The 19445-nt window shown below is 39.0% G+C and overlaps 1 long non-coding RNA gene across 1 annotated transcript; it reads right to left on the bottom strand.

The window, feature by feature from the left end:
• Positions 1-16363: 16363 nt before the first annotated feature.
• On the bottom strand, positions 16364-19119 carry LOC121886491. Its single transcript, XR_006092755.1, has 3 exons — positions 18629-19119; positions 18255-18287; positions 16364-18007 (listed from the first exon to the last, which is right to left on the bottom strand). It is a non-coding gene; the product is annotated as an uncharacterized LOC121886491 (long non-coding RNA).
• Positions 19120-19445: the final 326 nt, after the last annotated feature.

Raw genomic sequence — 19445 nt, 5'->3', positions numbered from 1 at the left:
AAGTGCATCATTTTTCTGTTTCTGTGAATATAAAAATGATCAGATCTGTAGTATATAATGGATTGACCTCTAATTTAATAGAGTATCAGCGCAGATTTTTGTCCGGACTGAAAGAACCACTCTGTCTCCAGGAGGATACCCTCCACCATCCACTCTGACACACTCTGACACATATGTGAAGTATGACTTATGCTTTACAGAAATCTGATGCACTCTTACTATTTATTGGAGCTATGGAAGTGGGTGACCCAGTTCTCTGAGTCTATCTCACATCTGGGCTAAATTTTGCATATTGAAACCATGAGTTACACTTACACGCTATATAAATCATAACTAAGTAAGGACAGGATGTGAGGATACATGGATGGGGGCTCCTTCTGCTCTTCAAGTTGAGCTAATGAAGTGAAGTGAAATTCTCCTCATCATCAAAGCAATCCAGAGCTCAGCGCCATGAGTCATGTGTTTTTATGAGTGCAGGCAAATTTAAGCTTACTGTCTGCATTGACTGTCACTGGACGGAACCAAAAAATTACAGGCACCTCTAGTTGGCTGGCAAAGAAGACTGACTGGCATTTAAGTTCTGGAAACTGGGCACAAGTGTCATTTCTAGCATCAACTCATGACGCACAATGTAAAAAGGAACATAGAGGGGAGTGAATGCATCATTAGAAGGAAGTGGAGGTGGGTGAACTTCAAGATTGGCCAGTAATGTCATCCCTATATAGTATATGTATTGGAACACTTTAGGCTTTTATTAGACAGTTGACAGTAAAGACATGACAGGAAATGAGGGGAGAGAAAGATGCACTGTCAACACTGTCGCTGTTGCACTGACTTTGGTGTTTTCTTGTGGGGAGTGATGAGGTCAGAGCCTAGACGGTTAATGTTGTCTACATACGTTGAAATGTGCACAATAGGCAAGGCAAGTTTATTTGTATAGCACATTTCAACAACAAGGCAATTCAAAGTGCTTTACATAGAGCATAAAAGGCATTAAAACAGAATATAAAAGCAACACAAGGCAATATAAAAAGACATTTAAATAGAATTAAAAAGTGTTGAATTTGGAAATAAAAAGAAGCTAAAATAGAATAAGACAGATAAAACAGGAGAATAAAAGTTACAGTGCAGTGTAAGATATAAACCTTCAAATTTGATTTATAAAAGGCAACGGCAAACAGAAAAGTCTTCAGTTGTGATTTAAAAGAACTGAGAGTTGCAGCAGACCTGCAGTTTTCTGGGAGTTTGTTCCAGATATGTGGAGCATAAAAACTGAACACTGCTTCTCCATGTTTAGTTCTGACTCTGGGGACAGAAAGCAGACGTGTCCCAGATGACCTGAGATGTCTGAATGGTTCATAATGTAGCAGCAGATCAGAAATCACAACTTATATTACCAATAATCTACTACGCTGACATTGTTTACCAGAATGCTTCTAAAACAATTTTTTATCCCCTCAGTGTTATATATATATATAACAGACTGCAGATTTGTACTAGGTTGTTCTTTTTTTACACACCATTGCACAATGTTAGACACACTCAGATAGCTCCCTCTTGAGATTAGGCGTCAATTTCACTGGTACCAATTTATTTTTAACTGTATTAACTTTAACTATCCTTATTGTCTGAAACATTTTTTTGTTCCTTATATGTCAAATTATTCACTAATACACTCTGATCAGATCCTCAGATGTTTTCAGTAATGCCATCACTGTTCCTTTATTTCCTTTATTTCCAGTAATTTTAGACTGATGAAGTTTTTCACTTTTACAAGGTTGTAACACTTTTCTTTTCATTTTTGTTGTTTTTTTTTTTTTTTTTGTTATCTGATTTGTTTGTTTGTTTGTGGTATGTTGGTTGTTGTGTTATTGCTGTGTTATATATCATTGTCTCTTGTACCTTTTCCATTTGTTTTGTGAGTGTTGTTCGGAACCCCCTTGAAAATGAGATGATACATCTCAAGAGTATAAAATATATCTCATATCAGATGTATCTGATATATAATAAGTTTCCAATCAATGTATTTTGGCCCTAAACCATTCAGTGCTTTATAAACCAGCAGCAGTATTTTAAAATCAGTTCTTTGACAGACAGGAAGCCAGTGTAAAGATCTGAGAACTGGAGTGATCTACTTTCTTAGTCTTAGTGAGGACTCGAGCAGCAGCATTCTGAATCAGCTGCAGCTGTCTGATCGATTTTTTAGGGAGACCTGTGAAGACAGCGTTACAGTAGTGAAGTCTACTGAAGATAAATGCATGGACAACTTTTTCCAAATCCTGCTGAGACATAAGTCCTTTAATTCTTGATATATTCTTCAGGTGATAGTAGGCTGACTTTGTAATTGTCTTAATGTGGCTGTTGAAATTCTGGTCTGAGTCCATGACTACACCAAGATTTCTGGCTTGGTTTGTGATTTGTAACATTATCGACTGAAGCTGAGTGCTGACTTTTAATCATCCTTCCTTTGCTCAAAAAACAATTACTTCAGTTTTATCTTTGTTTAACTGAAGAAAATTATGGCACATTCAATTGTTGATTTGTTCAATGCACTTACTTGTTTTGGACCATAGTTCCCTGGTGATATGGTTATGTAAATTTGTGTGTCATAATTTCTGTGTCAACTGTGGTAACATATTTTGTTGTTTTCTATAATCTGAGCTAGTGGGAGCATGTAGGTGTTGAACAGAAGAGGACCCAGAATGGAGCCTTGGGGAACTCCACATTCAGTCATTTTTGTCCGCTCAGATGTGTAATTACGTATAGACACAAAGTAGTCCCTGTCCTTTAAGTAGGATTCAAACCAGTTCAGTACTGTGCCGAAAGTTCCACCCAGTTTTCCAGTCTGTCTAGTAATAAGTTGTGGTCAACCGTGTCAAATGCAGCACTGAGATCCAGTAATACTAAAACTGAAATTCTGCCACTGTCAGTGTTAAAGTGTATGTCATTGAAGACCTTAACAAGAGTAGTCTCAGTGCTGTGGTATGATTGCAATCCTGACTGGAAGACATCAAAACGGTTGTTTAGTGCTTCAAAGTTGTTCAGCTGTTGAAAAACAGCTTTTTCAATGATTTTACTTAAAAATGGGAGGTTTGATATAAGCCTATAGTTGCTCATTAGTGATGTGTCTAGATTGCACATTTTTTTAGAGTGGCTTGATGACGGCAGTTTACAGGGCCTGTGGGAAGACACCTGAGAGAAGAGATATGTTGACAATCTGTAGAAGATCGAAACAATTTTGAAAAAGCCTGTAGGCAGAATATCAAGGCAGCAAGAGGAGGATTTCAGATGTTGTATAATGTCATCCAGGTTTTTATGGTTGATCGGATAAAATTGTTTCATACTACTTGAATTGATTTTAAGTGGACACAGGTACAACACATATCCTGCACCTGATATGGAGGCACTGACTGCTTGTCTAATTTTCTGAATTTTCATTGTTTTCAATTCATTGTAGGCCTTGATGGATAGAAGTTCAGGGGCTACTGACACAGGAGGGTTTGTTAGTCTGTCGACAGTAGCAAATAAGGCATGTGCATTATTATTGTTTTTGGCAATGATGTCAGAGAAGAAGGACCACCTTGCATTTCTCAGTTCCAAATTATATTATTATCTCTCTTTATAGATGTCATAATGAACCTGGAGATTTGTTTTTCGCCACCTGCCTTCTTTTTGACACTCTCTGTTTTCTATTCTGACCAGTGTGGCATTTCTCCATTGAGATCTTTTCTTACCAGAGACAGCCTTCACCTCAGTAGGTGCAATGGCATCAATAACATTTGTAATTTTAGAATTGAAATTATCTACAAGCTCATTGACTGAGACCCAAGAGAGGGCAGGTGTGGAAGAGAAAGCCTGAATAAATATTTCACTGGTGTTTTCAGTGATATACCGTTTTGTGATTACCTCTGGAGATAGCACTCTCAGAGAAAACACAGGAGTGATCAGAGAGAGCAACATCAGTCACCACAACCTTAGAAATGTTCAGACCCTTAGAGATGATTAAGTCCAGAGTGTGCCCCTTGTTGTGTACGGGCTCCGTCACATGCTGGGTCAGTCCGTAGTTATCAAGAACACAACACAATTCTGTAGTCCCTCTATCTTGGGGGTTGTCAACATGGATGTTAAAATCACCAACAATAACTACACAGTCAAAGTCAATAATGACAATAGACAGCAGTTCAAGCAAAGTCATCAAAAAAGGTCGCACAGTATTTAGGTGGCCTGTAGATATTTACGAACACTTGGCGACAGCGGTAAGGAAAAACTCCCCTTTAACGGGTAGAAACCTCAAGCAGACCCCAGCTCTTGGTGGGCGGCCATCTGCTTTGACCGGTTGGGTTGAGAGAGAGAAAAAGAGAGGGAAAGGGGGAGGGGGGACAGAAGAAAAACATAATGGCAACACCACCTCTTTTCTTATGCACTCTAGCTTCACTCATAAAACTGAAGTTGGGAGGGGTTGACTAGATAAGAACAGCTGCACTTTTATCTTGGTCTAACCAAGTTTCAGTTAAAAACATAAAATCAAGGTTGAGCTTGATGATAACATTATTGATTAAAAATGTTTTTCCTGACGAAGACCTGACGTTTAATAAAGCTAAATTTAGTGTGTTAAAAGCATTATCTGACCAATTTTTTGGAACAAGCTGTGGCTGAATGGATGTTAAATTTGATAAATTTGCAGAGACTGTTGACCTTCCTGTTTCTCAGCAGATACACCATTCTTTCCCTGTTACCTATCAAGACAGGAATTGAGCAAGCTACTGGCACACTGGGCCCCGGCTTTTCTTGGGAAGAGTCATAAGTGCCATCAGCCTTGCAGCCTGGACCTAGCACATATCAGTTATAGCTTGCTGTATTTTGTACACAAATAACTGGACATGCTGTGCTTTTATCAGGCTTGGGAGAGAGAGGATGATTCTGAAGCCTTCGTGAAGGGAGTGGAAGGGCACCGTAACTGTGACGAGTGTGTCAAAACTGGCTGAGGACTTAAAGCCATTGGTGGGAGTGGAAGCTGAGGGGGGTTTTGCGGAGAGAAAATGGGAGTAGGGCAGGGTGTAAGTTTGGTCCCAGCAGCGACCAGCTCTCTCATCTGGTCAGTGAACTCCAAGAGGGGGGAAGACGGGGAAAGGGTGACTGGAGAGGAGAGTGACTTGGATAGGGTTTGGGATGGGTGAAGGGGTTGAATCCTCAAAAGTGGAAGTTGGTGAGGGGAGTGGAGACGCCTCCTCTCAGCTCTGATGATTATCATGTTAAAAGCTCTCTTCAGGAGTAGGCTGAGGCGGCTCTTTTTCAAGGTTTCTGTCCCGTTTTGTTGTCTTCTTGTTTTGATTCCTCTTGTCTCTTGTCCTTGGCAGAGGGAACAGATGGGTGACACAGAAAGTATAATAAGTTAGAGGTGAACAATTTTACTCCTGACTTGTTAAGGCAAAATCCATCTGCCTTAAAAAGATGTCTGCGGTCCCAGAAAAAGTTGAATTTGTCAATAAAGTGCAGTGAATGGACGGTACATGCGTACAAGAGTCATGTGTTCGGTGCCAATAATCTGCTGAACCTCTCAACTCCTTTTCTGATTGGTGGTAGAGGGCCACTGATAAACACCCCAACTATCAGAGTTGACTGTGTTCAACAGATCAATAAAGTCTCATTTCAGTACTTCAGACTGTTGTTTCACAACATCATTGTTCCCTATGTGCAGTATGATGTTTTTCACAATTGGATGCTCAGCCATGATATGCAGCATCCTCTCAGTCATATCAGAGACCATATCCTTGGGAAAGCAGAGAATTTTGGTGTTGTTACTGCACATGCTTCTTAAATCTTTTACAGCATACTCACCCAAAATCAGAGTTTGAGGCCCAGGCGTCAGCTTTCCCTTTAGCCTTTTACTTTCTGATTTACTCTCAGTCCTTACCCTGCTGTGTGAAGACGAGAGGTTATCAGACGGAGATCCAGGGTCCTGCAGCAGTGGAGCAAATCTATTCTGTGGTTGCACTCCGGTTGGGGAGGTTTGTTGTTAGTTCTCCCTTTTACAGCTGTCCATGGCTGTGTCCTACTAAGAACAGGGGTTGAGGACGTGCTCTGCCTGGATCATAATGCAGGCCAGCCAGTTGCATCACAAATCTCAAGGTGGTGGGCTCTGCCTGCCATGTTTCCAGTCACTGCAGTACAGGCTTGTGCTGCTGGTAGGCCTCACTCACGTAGTACTGAGGAGGTCATAAAATGTTCAAGTACAGCAATAGCCTACTATATCTACAAAAAATTAGTCCCAGTAATTTATAAGTATCCAGGAGCCGCTGCTCATAGTTTATCGCAGAAGAAAAACAAGAATATCAGCAGAAAAATGCAAGCAGACGCAAGAGCAAGCAGCAAAGCATCTGCACTGTAAGAAAGCAGGAAGCCATGATAGTGCAATACTGTGCATATGGAAAATACTGTGGTAAGAGGTTCATAATTTTTCAAGTGTGTATTAAAGCTGGAGTCAGGCACCTGTATGAACACTGAAACAGTGTTGACAGTGTGAAACTGTTGGCTGTAATCATTCCTCTTGTTCATACCAGCCATAACAAGATCCTTTCCTAATGCACCTCCAGTTTAAGTGATAGGGGACAAAATCCACAGTCCTTGTTCTTTGATAAAATGTATTCCGAAGTTTGTCTGAAGCTAATTAGAAGTTTCAGCAGTCTGAGTTAGACAAATCAAATCTTTTATTATCTTATATTATGTATTAAAATTCTTTCTTGTGTTTCTGTCCCTCCACTGCAGTTCAGCAAGGACACACTGTCCGGGGAAACACACAGAGGGAATTTCATACTAAAAAGCCAAGTTAATAAGTGCACACTCGTTTCTTATTTCATTCTAATCCAGTGATTTTATAAATATGCATGCACATATAAATGATAAAGAGTAGAATGATGCTCTTTCGTAACACACATCTGGGACTGGTACATGTGTTGGCCAGAGGCCTTGTTTGTTCATGTAGGTAGTTACTAACTTGTGCTCTAAAACAAGTTCCTTTGGTTCTGTCCTCCTCAAGCAAATGTTCACTTCCTCTACATGTGTGTAGACATGACTGACCTTCTTGAACTGGCACAGACAAAAAAGTGACTCTTGACTACCAATTCCAGTCTCAAGCTGAGAAAATGAGGGCTTGTTAGAGGTGTCCTCTTCCTTCGTCAGTATTGCTCATCATCTGCAGACAGCTCCACTTCTAGTTGTGTAATAACACACTGCAGAGGAGGCCTCACCTCCTACCTGCTAACAGGCTGGTGTCAATCACTCCTTCATATCTGATCAACCATCAGTTCATCTGTCAGCCCACTCACTATATATAAACATCAATATATGCATGTTAATATTACTCCATTATTCTGAGGCAACAGAAAACTCCTCTGTCCCTGTACATTTTCCATCATCCCTACACATCAAAATGGATGACCACATGCCTGTACTGTCTCTACTGAGGTGCTAGAATCAGTATAATGCTTTTGAAAGAAAGCCATAAGCACTGATTAAACACTAATTTAAAGAGGTGAGATGATGATGATAATAATAATAATAATAATAATTAAGTAGTAAGTAGGAAACATTAAAACAACAAAGAAAAAGACAATAAAACAAAAGAAATAAAAAACTATAAACAATAAAAAACTAAGAAGATAAAAAGAGGTAAAATCATCAGGCGATAAGAAAGATGATGCAGGTAGTAAAAACAGCTGATAACAGTAAAAAGCAGATAAACGCTTGAGTTAATTAAAATGGATGAAGAGGATGCTTGTCTAATATGTGGTGGGAGTTTGTTCCAAATCTTTGGTGCATGGCTACAAAAAGCTGCCTCATCATACTTTTTGCATTTTATTTGTGGCACATTTAACAAGCCAGCGTTAAGCGACCTAAGCAAATGGTTTGGAACATACTCCGACAAGCAATCTGAAAGATATGAAAGATAGGAAAGTGCTAGGCCTTTTTGAGCTTTAAAAACAAGTAAAAGAATTTTATAATCTATCCTCAACATTACAGGTAGCCAGTGCAATGACGCTAATACTGGTGTAATATGTTCCCTTTTCCTAGTTTTGGTTAATATTCTTGCTGCTGAGTTTTGAAGGAGTCAACGGTTTTATTAGGCAAATCAGTAGAATGTGCATTACAATAATCTAAGCACGGAAAAACAAAGGCATGAGTCAGTTTCTTAGCATCTTCCAGAGTAAGGTAGGGTCTGACTTTTGCGATGTTTCTTAAATGATAAAAAGCTATCTTTGTAACGTTGCGGATATGACTTTTAAAATTCAATTCACGGTCGAGGATAGCACCCAAGTTTTTTACTTTGAGCTTAATCTGTAGAGTCAGAATTCCAAGCCTGCTTGAAAGTTCTTCTCTCTGTGCATCTGTGCCAATTATAAGAACTTCTGTTTTGTCTTCATTTAATTTAAGGAAGTTACCACTCATCCACTGTACAATGCTAGAGAGGCAATCTATTAAGGGATTTAAGGCCTCCTTATCATCAATAGCATCAGTAAAGCTTTGTTGTAAACACAAATGGATTTTATAAGAATCTCTCAGTGGATTGTTAATTTGATTTTCCTCCACATTCGCTCGGCTCTACGACATTCCCTCTTCAACAGACATGTTTGCTCATTTTTCCAAGGCGCTTCCTTAACCTGCGATTTCTTTTTGATTCTCTCGGTGCCACTATGTCGAGACTTGATCATAATTTGAGGTCAAAGTGGTTTACTTTTTCATGAATTGATGTGATTTCATAAGAGAGAGGCTGACTACACGTGGTTCACGAAGTTAGCAGCTGAAGATGGACTAAAAAGGCATCTTTTAATGAGGCACTCAATATCATTATTTACTAACCCTGCGATAGTAATTTGAAAAATGAGCAGTAGTGAGCTGATATATTTACATTAGCAATCTTATCGACCACAGTATTCTGCCCTCAAGAGATCACTAGGTCTAGTGTGTGGCCACAGTTGTGAGTTGGCCCAGCAGTATGTTGTATAAAATCAAAAGAGTGCAAAAGATAAATTCTGTCTTTTATCATGTTGAACATAGATAACTCGGCAAATAAAATTGAAGTTCTCAGGATGTATTTCAGATTTTTTATTATTCTATACTGAGAAAAAAATATAATGTTGCCCAGCGGCAACAGAAAAGGAAGAACTCAGAGGAGAATACCTTGAAGAGCGGCTTAGTTGGTCAACCTACCAACAGATACAATGTGGAAACACATTTTACATTGTGAACAGTTGTGGCAAGATAGCTTCACTCCAGTACATTCTGCCTCATTTAAGACAAACACAAATATTTAACACAAATTAGTTAAATATATAATATATATTAAATTTTATCCATCATATGAGATATGGATGCCATTGACAAAACCATGCCACATAGTGAGTTCATGAACAAGCTCAATATTTTATTGGTTTAATCTAAGCTGCAATGTTTCAGTTGTACAGGTGTTCAGGTCCATGACAGATGGAGAAATACCCTCATAGAAAGAACTGTGCCCAATATCACCACAGGTGGCATTTCTCCTTATGTTTTGCCCTCTTTCGTTGGCTTTCTTTCGTCCACAGGGTCTTTAGGTGACACAGAGGCAACCCCTGCCTCCTTCACTGCCAATATTTCATATTACAGCCATCATCTGTGCAATCGGCTGTGTAATGCCACTGACGGCTGCGGCAATCTCAAATGAGTCATAATTGAACTGTAATAGTACTTTCATCTTTCAGCCTTCTGCCCAAATCCCAACACTGTTCCTCAGTGATACCCCTCATCCCCCCCACCCCACCCCCACTGATACCCCCCACTTCTCAGCCCCTATTGGAGGGTTTCTCCATAGGTCACAGGTGACCTGAGTTGATGTATTTCCCACTAAGAGTGATTACAAATGGTGGATTATTTGTGATGACTTCTTCTGTACTCTGAGGCAGTGCCTCAGTGCCAATATTGGCAGAGCTGCTGGTTCAGAGATTCTGTTCTGAGAAGTGGATCAGTTAGTACATATTTTAAGGACTGAATACCTTTTACTTCATTCCCATTTATATTTCAAAGGATAAATCTGGTGATGTTCTATATTTTTCTTATTGCCAACAAATCCCATATGCAGAGCCAAACCAACAATGAATTGATCTACTGACAAGTATTGTGTGTGTATACCAAAAACTGATATATCTTATTCCTCTGTGCCATAGAGCTCCATTGTTGTCCAAAAACTATTAAAAACACATCAATGATCTACACTGTTGCACTCTGCTCCTTCATTACCATGAACACACACACTGTAGTTTATTTTAACTCAATCCCACATATCTCCTGCTGCCAGAAATACTAACCAGAGCACCAAATTTGGATTAATCTGCCACTGAAAATAGTCCCCAAAAAATGTACTATTTCCTCCTTTTTAAGTAAGGTTTAATAAAACCTATAGTGTGCAGCTGTTTTAGGAAATGACTGAGCCTTTCATAAAAATGAAACTATATATTTGTGATATGTTTTTAAAATATTCTGTCTTCAAGAACTAATTGAAGTCAGAGCGTATTGAGAACAAACTGATGCATTCACTGCAAAAATGGAAAAGCTGAAAGAACTCAAAATTTCTAGGCAACAAACTTAAATAAAGATATTAAATTTCTTACAGTAATTTTCTCTAAAATAGAATAACTAAAATCTGAACTAAAATCCACTTGGACTTTGCAGTATTCAGCAGCTTTGTTTATTTTCTCATAATCTAAACCAAACCAGACCAGCATCAGCATTGGCTAAGCTCAATAACTTTGGCTAGAAAGTGAGTTACAAAGAAAGAGAGCAGGGAGTGATCGAAGTGATTCATATTTCTGATATTTTGATCATCTCTCATGTGAGACATGTATAAACACCACTGTTTACAGTGTAGATAAAGACAGGAAATATGGTGAGAATTAGTTTTGGAAATTGAGCCAGAGATGATGCAGTCACATAGTATACATTTTAAATACTAGGATGCCACTTTGTAAGATTGACACCATCAGTCTTATCCTTTAAAAGATATTATTACTACACCAAAAGCAAAGTGACAAAAAAAGAAAAAGTTTCTTCAACTTGCATTGCATTCTGTGCTTTTTTTGTTGGCCAATTCAACAAAACTCTGTTGAGTCCACAATATGTGGAACTCAAACAGAACTCTTTGTTGAATTGGCTTTTTGAATGCAATATGGAGAGTAAGAAATAAGGGTCATTTCATGGCTGGTACAAATGCATCAGAGTAGAGACTCTGTATGAGAAACTGAATTTACTCTCGTCTGAGCAACAACTCAAGTCTCTGAATACAAATTGAGAGGGAGGACTGAGGAGAATACTGCACGGGCTCTCCTGATTCCACCAGGATTGGATGCACCTTATTTCCAAGTGAAGTGCTCACCGCTACCATCCTCTGCCCTTTGGTTCTCCCCTGCTATCTTACTTTCAATTATTAGTTTTCCTCCTCTTTCTTCAGCAAGGGAGGGAGGAGGGGGGTGGAGGGACTTTGAGGACAGAAGAGGTGAGGTGACCTGATACATATCAAATCAGCCCTAACAGAGGACAACTCATCGTCAGATTTCCTTTTGATTAGACTCAGGCGTCAGAGCAGCAGAAGAGAAAAGCATCATGGGGCCAGTGGAGAACACAGAACTGATAACAGGCAATCAGTGAGAGCCATAGGTCAGCCTGTACTCGCCTTTGTTGGGGTAATAGCGTTGAGAACGCGCCATGCTTCCATATGAGTTGTTGTCTTGGTAATGAGGGTGCACATATAAAGAGAGCAAAGACACACTACACATGGAAAGGTCGAAAAACAGAACAAAAGAGCCGCATGTATGTGCATTCAAAAACACAATGATTTCTGCAGCATTGTTCCCCTGTGAGCTGTCTTTACCATGACCCATTCTTTCCCATGTGCCCCAAAGGCCATGTTCAGCAAGTCTTACAATGTTTTATTGGCTTCAGTTTCTGCACTCTCCCTGTTGTTCAGAGCTTTGACCGGAGTATCCCCATCCTAGTATCCAGCCCCTTTAGGGCATTGCTCCGCCATTGTTGAGCCCAGGCAGCTCACAGATAGTGAGCCAGCTCGTGGGCTTGCAAAATATCACATTAGAATTCTGCTGGCAACAAAAGCAAGTCAGAGAATGACCTGTCGCAGATGTCTTCAAGAAATTGGATATTTAGAATGCATAAAGTTGGTCTTCATGAATTTAGTATTGAGGTGCTAAAGCAGAAATCCTTTCCTGAGGGATGTTGATATTTTTAAAAAAATCTACTTAGTCACCCCTGTCTCTCTCCTGCTGTGACAATGAAAGAGCTTAGTAATCAAAAACCTGTCTTCCCACATGACCTGATTCTGGTGATTATAATGATGTTTATGTCACTGAGTCATTCCACACACTTTGTTATGTGTTTCATATATTTTTAGGTCTGGTAGTTTTGGAGCCTCAGCAGACAATGAAATACTGCATCAAATCAAAAGTCATATTGTTATTTTCAGATTAAGTTAGCCTAGAGAATGCCATCAGCTGGCATGCCAGTGGCACTATACATGCTCTAGGACACTTTTTTTTCTGAATTTAAAATTATTTCAACTTTTTTGGCCTGTATGTCCACAGATTACATAACTATCATAATATATGAACCATGCTCATGGGACTTTGTGTGCCTTGATACTTCAATGTCAACATAATTTGGAAATGTTGTTAATTAACGCATTTGGCAATTCACAAAAACACTGATGCTGAACGTATGAGTAAACGGAGACTGGGTTGGTTATCATGTAGCTGATGTACTTAGGTACTGGTATTAATATATGGGTTGAGATTGTAAACCCTGTCTTTGATCAATGGTATTTGGCATCCTATAATGTTGCCATGGAGACAGTGATCACAGTTAGCTTAGCCTATATGTTTGCATTCTCATGGTGATATGTGGAGCGGAGCAGGTGCACCCAAATGCAGGAGACATCAGGCAGAGAAAGGCTGAAGATTAACTTATTTATTCTGGGCTTGTGAAGGCAAAAACAAAGCTGGCAGGTCAAAAGCAAAACTGAACAACGCAGAGCTGAACTAACTGAACAAAACAAATGATCCAACAAAACTGGACTGCAAACCAGGACTCAAATACAAACTAGGACTGTCAAGAGATCAGATTTTCACAAACAATTATTGTGGCCAAAAGAATTCATGATAATGATATTATCACAATATCTATAGAAAATTTGAAAAAAAAATGCTATTAGTCAAATCATCTTTAACTTTGTTTATTGTGTGTTTTGCCTCTTTTCTGGCAAATAATTTTCACTCAAAATATGTATGTAGGGAGGTGGAAAGAGAGTCGGTAAGCATAACTGTACATACTTTGAAAAAAGTTTGAACACGCTGAAGTAGAAGGTTTTTATTTCTGCCTGAATATTTAATATAATATAGATGTGACTTATTAGCTGGAAAACACAATGGGACCACAGCATGGAGCCTTACCTAGTCAAAGTTCAAATTTAATAACAATACCACAGAAAATGAATATTTTACACATGATTTTCAAGGGTATGTCTAGGCGTCTTCCAACAAAAAAAACACTTATACACCAAATAATACCTGCCTCAGAGTAACTGAAGCATAAACACACCATAGTGCTTTGTTCCCCTGTTGAAACCAAATTTTGTGCATAATAAAAGAATCAAAACAAGTGCTCTTGTGGAAATGCAGTTCATATAAAAAGTAAATCACAGCAACTATTTATATTTACATAATTTCCATGTTGTGGCTTTACAAAAAGCAATAAAGCAAATGGTAATTTTCCAAATTTCACTGGATATTTGAGGTGCCAGTCATTGGCAGAATCTGTTTCTATTTCCTCAGTCTTTCCACAAAAGAAGAGGGGCAGTACATCCTTTCAACATGGACTCTCGTTGACTAATGTAGGCTGTGGACAGGACATGGAAGCTCCTATTGGGTCAAGTGAGGTGTCAATTGGAGATGTGGCTAATGCTAATGCTAACACGAGTTATAATGGAGAATACGTTGGACGATTAGGACATCTGTCAGCTAATTTGAAATGATGCAATAGCCGTTTGTGGATATTTATTGATGTAATAATGTGTTTTAGACTAAATATTTAAATAGAGTGGATTGACTGGACCTTTGTCATTGTAACAAGACCGTTTTTGTTGGAGTTGTATCAGCGGAGCAAAATGAGGCTTCATAGGTGAGTAGTGTGAATTTTGTAATTGTTTGTTTGTTGGTGGTCTGACAGAGGCATTGATGTTACCTGCTGTAGTGATTGTATCTTGAAATGGTTTGCATCAATTGAATCACAAGAATCTTAGCTTTCCAAAGATGTGTCGCATGAGTACCCACTTAAAGACAAGAGTTGCATACATAGCATACATTTGTACTTAACAGTGTGACGGCCCGTGGACGGGCCATTGGAACGTTAAGGGGTTCTGTTCAATTTCTCTATATAATGCAAGGAGTCTCTGTCTGTATGTCTGTCTGTCTGTATGTTTGTCCTTTGCATATCTTGAAAACCTATATCTTGATGTATTGCTGGGAACCCAAGGAAGTGCAGTGTTGAGTGTGAAGTTGTTTGGATGAGCGGTTCTTGAGAAATACATAAAAATACCTCATAAACAATGTTGATTTGCTTCTTCTTCTGCTCATGGAGTCAACGAACAGAAATACGGACAGTACCACTCTGCCATTGCAACCCACATTGTGGTCAGAGGTTGGATTACATCCGTAGTGATAATGACTTGAAAAAGTATATGAGACTTAAGCTCAACTATTAAACTGTGTACTGTGAACGAAACTTGGCATGTATATTCAAGACATTGTCCTTCACATATCTCGAGAACGGTTCATCTGATCAACTTAACACTTGGCGGGTGTACTGCTGAGAACTTAAGAACGTGCAGTGTCGAATTTGGTGCAATTTGGACACACGACAGGTTCAGTATTAATAAGATTTGAATAAACAAGTGAACAGCGAGTTGCTCAGCTCTGTGTCAGAGTGCAGTGGGGGCTATTAGATATAGGGGCTGTTCGATATAAACACTGTCACATCACAGCAGGGTGGGGCTTCTGGGCTCTGACTTGCTGAGCAGGACAAAGACACACGCCCCACTCAGTTTAACTGCCCAAAAGAGAGCTACAATTCTCTGAGCCCCCTGCTGTACTTCTTGTCACATGATTACATATGACAAATAAACTTGATTGATTGATTCTAGTTGGCTTTTAATGTGAAACATCTGCAGAAAGTGTTAAGTTTTATCAACAGTAGCCTAACATGTGAGTAGCTTAACATGTGGAATACCTATTTTTATTTGAAGATTTTAAGTGTTTGATCCTTATTGGTTTGACCTAATAAACATTGTTGCATGACTGTCTTCATCCGTGTGCTCACCTGAAGAGAACAACCCAGGAGCTGTGTCTGAATGTGTCCAGCAATTGTTAACTTCCTTCTTGGTTTCCTCGGCAACCAACACATTAGTGCTGATTATCACAACCCCAGTGCCATAGGCAAAAGAGCTGGAAAAGAGACCTGCATCTCATGTGTTTCATGTTAAACAGATTTAATTGATAGGAGTATAAAAAATAATTATGTCTCATTTCACCACACACCTGTCAGAGCGAGGTTATGTATATGTGTGTAAATGTGTGAACCAGTGTGTGATTTAGCTCTCAGATGTGTTGAGATGATCAGCTGGATGATGTGATTGAGCAGGATAATTGTTCTGCCGATGTGATTGATTTGGAACTGCTCCAAAGGGACTTTAGTATTGGACAGAGTGCAGCAGTGGGATGTGGATGATGGAGGAGTGGAAGCAGCTAGTGTGAATCTATATGTACACCCTGCTGGACTGATTAATTATGGTGTAACTTCATGTCTAATAGCAGAGGTTCAGTTTCACTCACTTTTTTGCTCAGACAAATACGTTAACCTTCCACATGCAGAGTCCTGTGTAGTGTAGGCAAACCCTATTTTGCTGAGGCTTCTCCTGTTACACTGTCCTTAAATTAATATGCCATCTAGCTCAGCCAATAAAGGTGTTGATTGACTGATTGATTGATCGTTTATTTCACAATTAACCCTGTAAAAATTATTCAGTTCAAATCCATGTGAACTAGATTATGATAGCTGCTGGCCTTTTTGGTAGTCAATGCCGGTGCTGAAGGGTCTGATTTAGTTCAAACTTTAGGTATATTGATGGTCAGGTTGATTCAGGGGTGTTGCTAGGCCTATTTTAGGGGGGCTTTAGCCCCCCATAAATTTCTTTAGCCCCCCCACAATAAATGTACATTATTAGTTTAAATCATCAATAGTTTTTTCTCATTCATTTTTCATTAAAATCAATCGAAATTGTGCCATTGCGTCTCCAAATTCACAATGTACCTAAGTCGCCGGGCACTAGGACCTGGGAGAGGCTACTGCTGCTGCTCTAATCCAGCATTTCCATTGGCTCTGCTGCCCGCTCCGTAATTCCTGTACCATCTTTGGTCGAGACTGTGACGGCAGTCGGAAACCACTGAAGTTATGACAAGATGTTGGCTAAAACTTTACCAAGATAAACATAATATACAGAGTGAAACAGTAAGTAGTTACAGCGTGAGGATAACAAGCTCCAATATGAATTTGTGGCAAATGATGGTCAATGTAGCGAGCTATCAAGTTGTTACTCATTTGTTACTTGCTTAACGTTAGCTAACCTTAGGTTTAAGTGAGGAAAAGACAAGAGGATAGGCTATATAACACTAACATTATACAGTGGCATCCGCTTATATAATCACAATTACAGTGATACATCGCTTATATGGATCAAAAAGCTCAGGACAGTTTACAAAAAGCTCAAACATTTATACAAATTATGTGGGCAGGCATTCCTGTTCATTGATTCTGAGAAAAGCATTTGTATAATGCTGAGAAATAGTTGGGTCCAAAAGTTGGTATGTCTTATTAGTAGTAGGCCATAGAGATTTGGGCTGTGGAGAAGCCCTGTATCTCCAGATGTGAAGTAGACTGATTGTTATGTATTGTGACATAATAGCAACAATTAGGTTTGACAATTTATTCTTGATTTCATAAAGAGCAGTTGAAGAAACAATCCCAACACAATATGCACTTACCCGTAATCTGGAGCTTTTGATCTACAGTCTTCATCAGCAGATGGAGTTTGCTAAATTGTCATGGAACTGTAGATGTCCAAACGTTCCATTATTCTGGGCACTTTTAGTACGTTATACATTCATGTAGAATTCAGTGAAATGACAATGGAGCAAATTCCTTCTGCTGATGGGGAATTGACATGGTTGAAAGCTCTGGAATAAGAAAGTACACCTTGAGTTGAGACTATTTTATCAAACATCAATAATGTTCATGGGAATTCCATGAAATCTTGGGATACATTTTATAATAAGATCATGACCTTTTTAATGTTGAGATGAGTGATATTTTGTACTGTTATGTTTTGACTTGAATTTTGTAAATGTATGTTATACATAATACTTGATGCTCTCTTTGTTATTTCTATATGAGGTTAAAGAAATTAAATTATTTACAGAAAAACTTTCTTTACCTCTGTCCTCTGAGCTTTAACTCAAGTATTTGCATTTATGGCTGCAACAAACAATTATTTTCGTTACTGCTTCATCTGCCAATTTTCTCAATTAATCCATTAGTCATTTTGTCTATAAGATGTCAGAAAAGAAAATGAAAAATGCCCATCACAATTTCCCAAAATCTACAGTAAGTTAACATATCCAAAAGTTGTGTTTTATTCGACCAACAATCAACAACAATTGATGCGACACACAAAACAAGTAAGAGTCCATATAACATAATACATAAAGACAATGGGACCATTTAGAATCACAAAAGGGGATTCATTTTGGCTACATAGGGGTTCTGTCTAGTCATTATAAGACACATCTACTTTTCTTGTAAAACCTCCAAAGCTTAGTCCTCAGCCAGTGGTCAAACTCCTGCCATTAGAAAATCTTTCCTGTTGAGAAAACATTTCAGTGTCACCAATGAATCCTGTGTGTGCGCAGCAGGACTATACACATAATCCAGCTATCGAATGGAATATCATGAGCAGACAAATTATGGGCATTTCATGTGATCTGATATTATAATTTTTTACACTGTTGTGTGTACATATTGGTAATGTTGACAATGGCAGTGACTCATCTTCAAAATTAGAAATTGAATTGCTGTTGCTGGATGGTGCAAAAAACCTGGTCACTTACTTGGTGTCATAGTAGTTATTAGTCTTCTGATAGCTGGGAAAAAATACAGTCATATTTAGAATGCTGATAACATTAGTGAGCAAGCAAGCTAAGGTTAGCAAGCTAGCTGTAACTTAGCTACTTGGATATGTTGGTTGTTTTGAAATGTTAGCTTATAAAGTAATTTGCAAACAGCAAGCTAGCCAATTTACCAGCCAGATCAGCCCCGGGAGTCTTGATGAATTAGCTGACGTTATCCACTCAAGACAGTACTTTACGTTAGCTAGATAGCAATTTGTCCACGTTAGCAAGCAAGCTAATGTTAGCTAACATTAGCCAGCTAAACCCACAATGTCACAATATATTTCACATTCTTTACAGTAACATTAGCTTACCTGTCCAATAGGAAGAAGGCCAGCTCCGTGTCAGTTTTGATCCCCAAAATCAATGAAAGTCCCTCTATGTCTCGAATGCAGAGCCGATGTTGACTCTAGTTTTCCCTTGACATCAGTCACATTGCCGTTTGGCCAGATGGGCTTCAATAGATAAAACTTTTTTGTTGTTGTTGTTGTTGTGCTGAGGTCGACTTTTATTGAACTCTGTGTTGTGGTGGGTGCCGGTCCTTTGTTGACTTTTAGCAGACTCCATTTCTAAGCTAACGTTAGCTAGTGTTAGACCCTGTTGGCACTGTAGGGGGGGCGGGAGAGAGGCAAGGCACTCTGGAGCGTGCATAAACATCACCATCCCGAGTCTTTTACATAGAAATCAGTGCACCTTTCTGTCGCTGTCGCTCTTCTTCTTGCGTATCCAGCTCCAAAAACCTGTTTTCTTCTCCTTGTTTTCTTTCTGTTTCTGTGCCATCTTCTCTTCTTTTTCTTGTTTTTTCTTTTCCATCTTCTCCTCTTTTTCTTTTTTCCATTTTCTCCTCTTTTTGTTTCTTCTTCTCTTCTTTTGCTCCTTGTTTCTTTTCCTCCTTCTCCCGTTTTTGTCTTGCTTTCTTTTGTTTCTTGTCCTCATTTTCTTGTGGTTTCTCTTCTGTCTTCCCCTCAATTTCTTCTTGTTTCTCTTCTTTCTTCCCCATTTTCTTGTGGTTTCTCATCTTTCTTCCCCTCGTTTTCGTGTTTTTTCTGTTCCGTCTTCTGGCTGTGTAGAAGTGTCTCCTCTCTCAGCTGGGCAGAAGCTAACGGCTTTTTCTGCCTGACATCTGGCTGT

This window comes from Thunnus maccoyii, chromosome 20 (genome assembly GCF_910596095.1).
Source record: "Thunnus maccoyii chromosome 20, fThuMac1.1, whole genome shotgun sequence".
Taxonomy (NCBI): domain Eukaryota; kingdom Metazoa; phylum Chordata; class Actinopteri; order Scombriformes; family Scombridae; genus Thunnus; species Thunnus maccoyii.
This window is presented reverse-complemented; position numbering and strand designations above follow the sequence as displayed.